The sequence below is a fragment of the Eretmochelys imbricata genome, chromosome 1 (genome assembly GCF_965152235.1).
Source record: "Eretmochelys imbricata isolate rEreImb1 chromosome 1, rEreImb1.hap1, whole genome shotgun sequence".
Taxonomy (NCBI): domain Eukaryota; kingdom Metazoa; phylum Chordata; order Testudines; family Cheloniidae; genus Eretmochelys; species Eretmochelys imbricata.
This window is the reverse complement of record NC_135572.1, coordinates 234,887,357-234,896,503: the sequence shown is the minus strand read 5'-3', so window position 1 is coordinate 234,896,503 and position 9,147 is coordinate 234,887,357. Positions and strand designations below refer to the sequence as shown.

Below are 9,147 nucleotides of genomic sequence, written 5' to 3'. Positions count from 1 at the left end.
TAAGAACATAAGAATGGCCATACTGGCTCAAACCAAAGGTCCATCTAGCCCAGTATCCTGTCTTCTGACAGTGGCCAATGCCAGGTGCTTCAGAGGGAATGAACAGAACAGGTAATCATCAAGCAATCCACCCCGTCACCCATTCCCAGCTTCTGGCAAACAGAGGCTAGGGACACCATCCCTGCTCATCCTGGCTAATAGCCATCGATGGACCTATCCTCCATGAATTTATCTAGTTCTTTTTTGAACGCTGTTATAGTCTTGGCCTTCACAGCATCCTCTGGCAAAGAGTTCCATAGGTTGATTATGCATTGTGTGAAAAAATACTTCCTTTTGCTTGTTTTAAAGTTGCTGCCTATTAATTTCATTTGGTGACCCCTAGTTCTTGTGTTATGAGAAGGAGTAAATAACACTTCCTTATTTACTTTCTCTACACCAGTCATGATTTTATAGCCCTCTATCATATCCCCTCTTAGTCATCTCTTTTCCAGGCTGAAAAGTCACATAAGATATCACATTATAAAGGGCTTATTTGTCAAATTTCTTGGAGGGTGGGTGTAGGGTCAGAGGTTAAACTATTGACTGAGGTCTGGTGTATGCCTAAAAATTAAATCAACCTAGTTACAATCGCTCAGGGCAGTGAAAAAGATTGTGCCCTGTGTGACACAGTTAGGTCAACCTGACTCCCACTGTAGATGCTGAAATTCTTCCATGGACCTAATTTACACTCTGTGGAGAGGTGGATTAACTCCAGCATGGAAAAACCCCTTCCAGCAATGTAAGAAGTTTCTCTACTATCGTACTACAGTGGCACAGCTGTAGCACCGTAGCTGTGGTACTGTAGTGTAGACATACCCTGAGGTAAATAGTTTACACCAATATTTTTAGCAAGGATTAACAAACCACAGAGAAAACATACAAACAAGTGGGAGAATGAATTGTTTCACTGGGTAGTCACTGAATGTAAGAACCAGTTAGCAGATATTTGGGGCTTGAACTTCCTCTTCAGGTAGTTTAGGGTCCTACATATAATTATTTATTGCCACTTGGTCTTCAGTTTTAGCTTTTGGCTTGTGTATCAACTTAACTTTGGAAGACAGAGACTCTTTTATGGACCAACTTCCCAACCTAGCACCCCAGTCCCCAGTATTTAAATGGAGTTGTTCCTCTTGGTGAGTCACCAGAAAGTACTCCATGAAAGAACTCTTAATCCACAGACTATAGTTTGAGAACCAGAGCTTTATGGTGATTCAGGTAATTTTTATTTGTAGTCCTTCATTAATACTACAAGATGGTAAATTGGGTAATTTACATTCAAAGTAAGAGATGTAAAATCTCTATGGTTGCTCTTTTTCAACCCATGGCTACACATGACAAAATTATTCTCTATACTTAGGCCTGGCAGAATTCTCTTCTTATTTGTTACTAATTTCGCTAGATATCAGTTTATTTTTAAGCTTTTTTAATTTTTATCAATTTAAATTTTCAGTTGCTGTGTTTTGGGGGAATCAGGTACTGGTTTAATGACAGCAGATGTTGAGATTCAAAAAGCTAAAGCTTTACCACCATTAAAACACACACTGTCACATGTCAAAATACACAGCATACATGTTCTTAAAATCAAACTCTTAATAAGTTCTCAAACTCAAGCAGCATTTTTCTGACTTTGTCCAGCTGTAAATTTTGATTATTCTCATTGGAATTATTTTTTCAGTTTGTGTGCATACAGCAAAATTGATGTTTACCAACATTTTACTGATAAAAATATAACCCTTCCCCACCCCCAAGCCTATCTATACTACAACGTCAGACCTGGATTAACTCCTCAGGAGTTACTCTGGCTCCAGATCTGGCACACCCTCAGTGTAATATTTGACTCAGAAAATGGAGCGCCCTAGGCAGTGCAGTAAATGGGCCAGGGTTGAACAGGTCAGTCAGGGAAAGAGCTCTGTACACAAATGCTCCTTGCCTTGGTCTAACCTGGACTGAGGTGGTGGAGCAGTGAGTCACCTGTGGCTATGGGCGGCAGGGCTGATGTGGCTGCCATTAGCAGGGTGTGCATGGCGCACCCGGACACCTGTAGCGGACATCCCATTCCCACAATCACACACCCTGGTGACTTTGAACTCAGCCAGGGGCCACTCACAGAGGCAACCCTCGAAACAACCTTCCCTTGGCGCTTCCAGGGTCGGGCATAGCTCTGCCTGTCACGGGACAGGAGTGAGCCAAGGTGGGTGAAGTAAAATCGTTTATTGGACCGACTTTTGTTGGAGAGAGACCAGCACTGGGACCGCACAGAGCTCTTTTCCTACCCCTTATTATCAGTACTATTAGGGAGCCGACACACACCCCGCGGCCGCCTCCCTCAGCCGCCAAGGCCAAGACGAAAGGTCGGAAGAGTCGGAGGCGCCCGCTATGTAGAAACACGGCTTGGGACACGTGACCAGAATTCGAACGACAGGCGCGAGAGCAACCCCACCCGCTCCAGCCCCCGACCGGCGCAGGCCGTTAGTGGGACGAGTCAAGAGAAGCCCAGAGTATTGGCTGTCGGAGGCACGCGACCAGCATTCCAACCGCCGGGCGCGAGTCACTCTCCAGAATCTCCGCCCCCTTCTTTACCGCGTTTGCGCCGCTTCTCCGGCCTGTGCATTGCCCGCCAGTCGGGCTCCGGCGAGGTGAGTGCGCATGCGCACGGGAGTCAGGGTCGCTGCCGTTACCGACGGTGTCCCGTATGAATGGTTTAATTCTGTAGAGGTACAACAAGAAAATGGCTGCGGCCCTGAGAAGCAGAGTCGGGGCAAGGCCCTGACTGGACCGCAGAGGGGACTTCCTGTGTCGGGGGGTGGCGCGTGAGAGCTCGTGGCCCAGGCGCCCTGTGACCCAGACTCCGCCTCCTCCCCCGGCAGCCAGAGCCTCGGCCCCGCAGCGCTGCGGGAGGCGCCACCGTCCGCTCCCCGCCGCCGGCCCTGCCTGACTGGAGCGGAAAGGGAAGCGGCGAGACAGGTACCTACCTACCGGCCCCGCGCCCCCGCCCTGCGCGGCTCTCCCGTCTCCTCGGGCCCGGTGCCGCTCGTTGGGCGGCGCAGAGGGAGCGCCTCATCCCGTGGCGCCCCCTCCCCCCCGGTATCTAATCCCTGTCGTTGTCAGCGCCGCCTTCGCGGGGAGCGCTGCGCGGGCCCGTGCCCGAGGGAGGGGCTGAGGCTGGTTCCCCCACGCGGGGAGCGCCCGGAGGTTGTTGGGGGTGGGCGGCAGGGATCGCACGCGGGGACGGGGTTAGCTGAGCAGCGTCCCCCCGCCCCCTCCCCGTCGGGCCTAAAACGCCCCAGTCTCAGGGTGGCGACTCCCACTGCGGTTTGTGTGAGGAATCTCACCGTGCCGGCTCCTCCTGCAGGGACGTGACCGGGGCGCATCTGCTGCTATCTTTCTAGCCCTCCTGGTTGTGAAGAAACATCTTTAAAAAGCACACCCTAGAAGTGCTGAGAAACAGGAAGGCAAATAAAAAAGCCCAATTGTTTGTTTGTTTTTTTTTAAAGCTCATGATTTTTTAAGTCAAGCTCGTGATTTCTTTGAGGCCTAGCTCATGGTTTTTGACCATTTGGGGTTGGCAGTGCTGCATCCTGGTGGCTTAGTTGGGATAAAGTCTGAGACTGATCCATTTAGTTTTTCATTTTGGAAATATTTGGCTCTTAACTATTAAAAAAAACACCCTCCACTTTAAGTCTTGAGCTTACACATGGTTGGTCACAGGCCTCTGGGCATCAGATAAGTGCAACATATTAAACAAAGATTCAGTGTCCAAAAGAAGATTGGTTCTAACAACATTAACTTGCATGAATTTTACTTCCTGGGGACGTTACATTAAATACGTATCATGAAACAGACTCTTAATAAACTAATTTAAACTGCAGCACTAATACTGGTCTATCATTTCTTTGCATTTAATTTTCTAGTTTGAGTCGGCTTATGCTATATTGTAGTATGTGAAATGCTAATGCTAACATTGCAGAGATAACCTTAACCTTTACATTTTGTGATGTAATTCTAAATTTGTCTCCTTAATTTTACGTGAATAGGTTTGTATACTTAAATTTAATAAGTAAGTAATACACACACCTAGATTGGGTTTTAAAAGTAAAACCAATTTTTTTTTCTCCTGTGCCTCTTACTGCTCTGCCTCACTCCCACTAGAGTTTGTGCCAAGAGCTGCATGTTTAGCCACTGTATATATACACGCAGGATTTAGGGTAGAGATGGTCTCATGTTTTCTAATTTGAGAAACAACCTGTTTAAGATTTTGATAATTTTGTTAATTAGTATTATCTAGTGCCTAGCAATCCTAGTTACGGACCAGAATCCCACTGGGTTACTTAATGAATAGACATGGGGCAGGGGGAAAGTGTCACTTACCTAAAGAGTTCACAAACTAAGGCCTGGTCAACGCTAGAAAATTAGGTCAGTTTAACTACATTGGTCAGTGGTGTGTGGGGGGGAATATAGTTAAGCCAACCTGAATAGACAGCACTCGGTCGATGGAAGAATTCTTCTGCCCTGCCAATCAAGCTACTGTCTCTTTAGGAGATGGATTACCTATGCTGACAGGAGAACCCCTCCTGTTGGAATAGGTAGTGTCCCCACTGAAGCGCTGCAGTGACACAACTGAAACAATGCCTAAGTATAAGGCAGGAGACAACAAATGGATACAGACAAACTCTGCTTTAATAGGGTATCCTTTTTTTTCCCCTGCCCCTTCATGGCTCCTTTACTGAAATGGAGGAGCTGTGTGAACAAGTGGGCAATTGGAGGAGCTTGGGGCCCAGACCAGTTGGCTTTTTCCTCTTTCTTGTAGATGGAGGGGCTTTCATGCCAAACTGTCCCCTTATTCACTTTTACCAGCTTACAGGCTCCAATGTGCTCTCACTATAGAGGTGTCTCCCCTGGATTCCAGGGAGAAATTTTAGTTTTGTGGGCACATGGTAAACGCATTGCAGTTTCCTAAAACACAAATAATTTCTTTTGTGGGTGACATAAAGGGTGTTTCAGACCTAAGTTTATCACTCTCAACCTCTGATTCAGACAGCAGCTTGCTTTTTTTTTTTTTTTTTTTTCCCTGCTACAGCAACCTGTCTCTTGCATCTGAAGGGTCATTGGATTCTCTCTTCCCCTTCCCCTCCTCCCCCCAGCCTTTGGGCTCTTCAGAATCATTAGTCAGTAAGTACCATGGTCCCTGAGTAATGTGGCGACTCACTATACAGCCCAGTTTTGGGGCTTCAAGCCATAGGACTCAGGCTCTGTATTACTTTTTGTATTTATACTTACAAGTAGGGGTAGGATATGCATTGTAGTCACCTATCATGCCTCAAAATGAATCTCCTCTACTCTTGTACCAAATATTTTGTTACTTAATTTACTCATCCTGTTACTTAATTTTAGTTATTTTTTGCGAAACAGATCCCGGAGAAACAATTAACATGACTCTGACAGAACAGGATTATTTGTATCTGTAGAGTAATTCATACAGAAATACTGTTGCATGGTTCACAGACTGTAAACATGTATTGACTGATTAAACCGTGTAGGTCATTATGTAGGGCGTGTCTATGCTACAAAATTATGTCGACCTAAGTTATGTCTGTATACAGCTGACACAGTAATTAAATAGCTTTTGTGTGTCCACCCTACACTCACCAGAAGTGTCCTCACCAGGAGCGCTTATACCAACTGTATTGTCAGTGTGGGGCATTGTGGGATGGCTTCTGAAAGCAACACAGAGTCTACGCTTACACTGCCTCGACTTAACGATGTCGACACTGACTCTATATCTCTAGTGGAGGTGGAGTTATTAGATCAGCATAGCAGCAATTATGTCGGTGGGAGTGAAATTTTAGAGTAGACACTTACATAGTTAGGATGACGTAAACTGCTTTGTGTTGACCTAACTCTGTAGTGTAGACCAGCCTATAGCATAGACTCTGGATCTGATATGGTAGGATAGGAATATGGTATAATTGTTTTAAGACATCAGAAAGCATCTCATTTTATTTTCTGCTTTAGGGATTAGTGAGAAATACTGAACTAATTTTTTTTATTTTTATTTTTTAAAACCCACTGCTACTCAGTGTTTTGTGCGGGAAGCACTAAAATTTATACCTGCTGTTGAAGAGGTCAAGCCCCAGTATCACCTTATCAAAAGTAAGGTCGTTTTGATGTTGGTGAATTGCAGTAGTGCATTCATTTCTTTAGCACTTAGCCTCATTTCTTTTTACAGGGTGAAAAGTTGACACACTCTACAGAATAACATCCTGTTCCTTTTCAATATGAAAAACTTAACCTTTTCTGACAATCATTGTCTTATAGAAAGTAAACAATTTTATTTAATTGTAGAAAGTGATCAGTTTACTGTGAGGTTGAGTCATTTTGAGGTATTGAAATGAAATTTAAGATTAATAGAATGCTGAGATATTAATCCTCTTGCAACAGTTCTCAGCCAAGATGTTGAGTTAAGGGATACTCTAAAGCTTTGCTCCAAAAAAACTGCATTAAATGTGTAAGTTCTTACAGGCAACACATCAAACTTTGATTTGTTGAATCTGAGCCTTCCGATTCTACATAAAATTAGTTTTAGTTTAGTTTTAACTAAATAAGATCTCAGATAATTTAACCAATCAGTTTCAGCACTAACTAAATTAATTCCTTTTAGAAGCTGTTCTAAAGACTGGTTTAAATCTCAAAATTAACTCTCCAAATAAAATTTAATAGATTCAAACTGAAGAAGAGATACATAGATGACACAGTAGGACGGTCCTATCCCCAGTCTGACAGCCTCTGTGCTGTAGAGGAGGTTGAAAGCCTCAGGGAAGGAGAACATCCAACTGGAGCAGAGGGAAACGATCCCATAGATCCTCCCTGATGATGTGGTATCCTCTCGTGCTGAGGATACTTCTCTGAGGGAGGGAACTCCAGTTATTAGGAAGAGAGACAGGTGTTAGAAATGGGCGATTTGATCATTTGATCATAGAAACATAGCTGGGTTTGCGATGATCTGGAGAATCGCATGGTGACTTCCCTTCTGGTGCGAAGGTTGTGGATCTCTTGAGACATCTAGGTAGGCTTATGTGTAGTGCTGGGGAGGAGCCGGTGGTCGTGGTACATGTAGGTACCAGCAACGTGGGGAAGGATAAGAGAGAGGTCCTGGAGGCCAAATTTAGGCTGCTAGGTAAGAGATTGAAGTCCAGGACCTCCACGGTAGCATTCTCTGAAAAGCTTCCAGTTCTACACGCAGGGCCAGTTAGACAGGCAAAACTACAGGGTCTCAGTGCGTGGATGAGACGATGGCATAGGGAGAAAAGGTTTACATTTATTAGGAACTGGGGAAGCCTATACAGGAAGGATGGGCTCCATCTAAACCAAAACGGAACCAGATTGCTGGCGCTTAAAATTAAAAAGATCGTAGATCAGTTTTTAAACTAAAGGCTGGGGGAAAGCCAACAGGTGTGGAGGAGTATGTGGTTCGGACATCCCTTAGGGAATCTCCATTTATAGATCCTCCCCTATGCCCTAATAAGGAGGAGAGGATTGAAAATGATAAAATACAGGGAGGATCTGATGAGAAACAGTCAAATTGGACAAAAAGTCCTGTTCAATTACATCATGCAATAGGGGACAGCCAAAAAATGACAAGTTTTTAAAATGCTTATATACCAATGCTAGAAGTCTAAATAAGAAGATGGGTATTAAATGAGGATATTGATATAATAGGCATCACAGAAACCTGGTGGAATGAGGATAATCAATGGGACACAGTGGTACCAGGGTATAAAAGATATTGGAAGGACAGAACAGGTTGTGCTGGTGGGGGAGTGGCATTATATGTGAAAGAAAGTGTAGAATCAAATGAAGTAAAAATCTTAAACGAACTAAATTGTACAGTAGAATCTCTATGGATAGTAATTTCATGCTTGAAAAATAAGAATATAGCAGTAGGGCTGTATTACTGACCAGAATGGTGTTAGTGACTTTGAAATACTCAGGGAGATTAGAGAGGCTATTAAAATAAAAAACTCAATGGGGAATTTCAACTATTCCCATATTGACTGGGTACATATCACCTCAGGAAGGAATGCTGAGATAAAGTTTCTTGACACCTTAAATGACTGCTTCTTGAAGCAGCTAGTCCTGGAACACACAAGAGGAGAGGCAATTCTTGATTTAGTCTTAAGTGGAGCACAGGATCAGGTCCAAGAGGTGAATATAGCTGGACTGCTTGGTAATAGTGACCATAATATAATTAAATTTAACATCCCTGTGGCAGGGAAAAATCCACAGTGGCCCAACACTGTAGCATTTAATTTCAGAAAGGGGAACTACACAAAAATGAGGAGGTTAGTGAAACAGAAATTAAAAGGTACCGTACCAAAAGTAAAATCCTTGCAAGCTGCGTGGAAACTTTTTAAAGACACCATAATAGAGGCTCAACTTAAATGTATACCCCAATTAAAAACAAAAAAAGTCAGAGAACCAAAAAAGAAAGAATCACCGTGGTTAAACAACAAAGTAAAAGAAGCAGTGAGAGGCAAAAAGGCATCCTTTAAAAAGTGGAAGATAAATTCTAATGAGGAAAATAGAAAAGAGCATAAGCTCTTTCAAATGAAGTGTAAAAATATAATTAGAAAGACCAAAAAAGAATTTGAAGAACAGTTAGCCAAAGACTCCAAACATAATTTTTTTTTTTAAATACATCAGAAGCCGAAATCCTGCTAAACAACCAGTGGGGCCACTGGATGATCAAGCTGCTAAAGGAGCAGTAAAAGACGATAAGACCATTGCGGAGAAACTAAATGAATTCTTTGCATCGATCTTCACTGTTGAGGATGTGAGCGAGATTCCAAAACCTGAGCTATTCTTTTTGGGTGACAGATCTGAGAAACTGTCCCAAATTGAGGTGTCATTAGAGGAGGTTTTGGAACAAATTGATAAACTAAACGACAATAAGTCACCAGGACCTGATGGTATTCACCCAAGAGTTCTGAAGGAACTCAAATTTGAAATTGCAAGACTACTAACTGTCATCTGTAACCTGTCATTTAAATCAGCTTCTGTACCAGGTGACTGGAGAATAGCTAATGTGACAACAATTTTTAAAAAGGGCTC

At 43.5% G+C, this 9,147-nt stretch overlaps 1 protein-coding gene across 3 annotated transcripts in view; it reads left to right on the top strand.

Annotated features, from left to right (window-relative positions):
* Nucleotides 1–2,562: 2,562 nt before the first annotated feature.
* The window catches only part of NUP50 (nucleoporin 50), a 33,682-nt gene continuing 27,097 nt past the window's right edge, over nt 2,563–9,147 (top strand). Inside the window, exons 1-2 of one of the 3 annotated variants that reach the window (XM_077825569.1) lie at nt 2,631–3,003; nt 5,117–5,208. The gene's annotated coding sequence lies outside the window, so the exon portion shown is untranslated. Of the gene's footprint in view, nt 3,004–5,116; nt 5,209–9,147 lie in introns of all 3 variants that reach the window. The other 2 variants (XM_077825576.1, XM_077825562.1) reach the window with 2 other exon arrangements.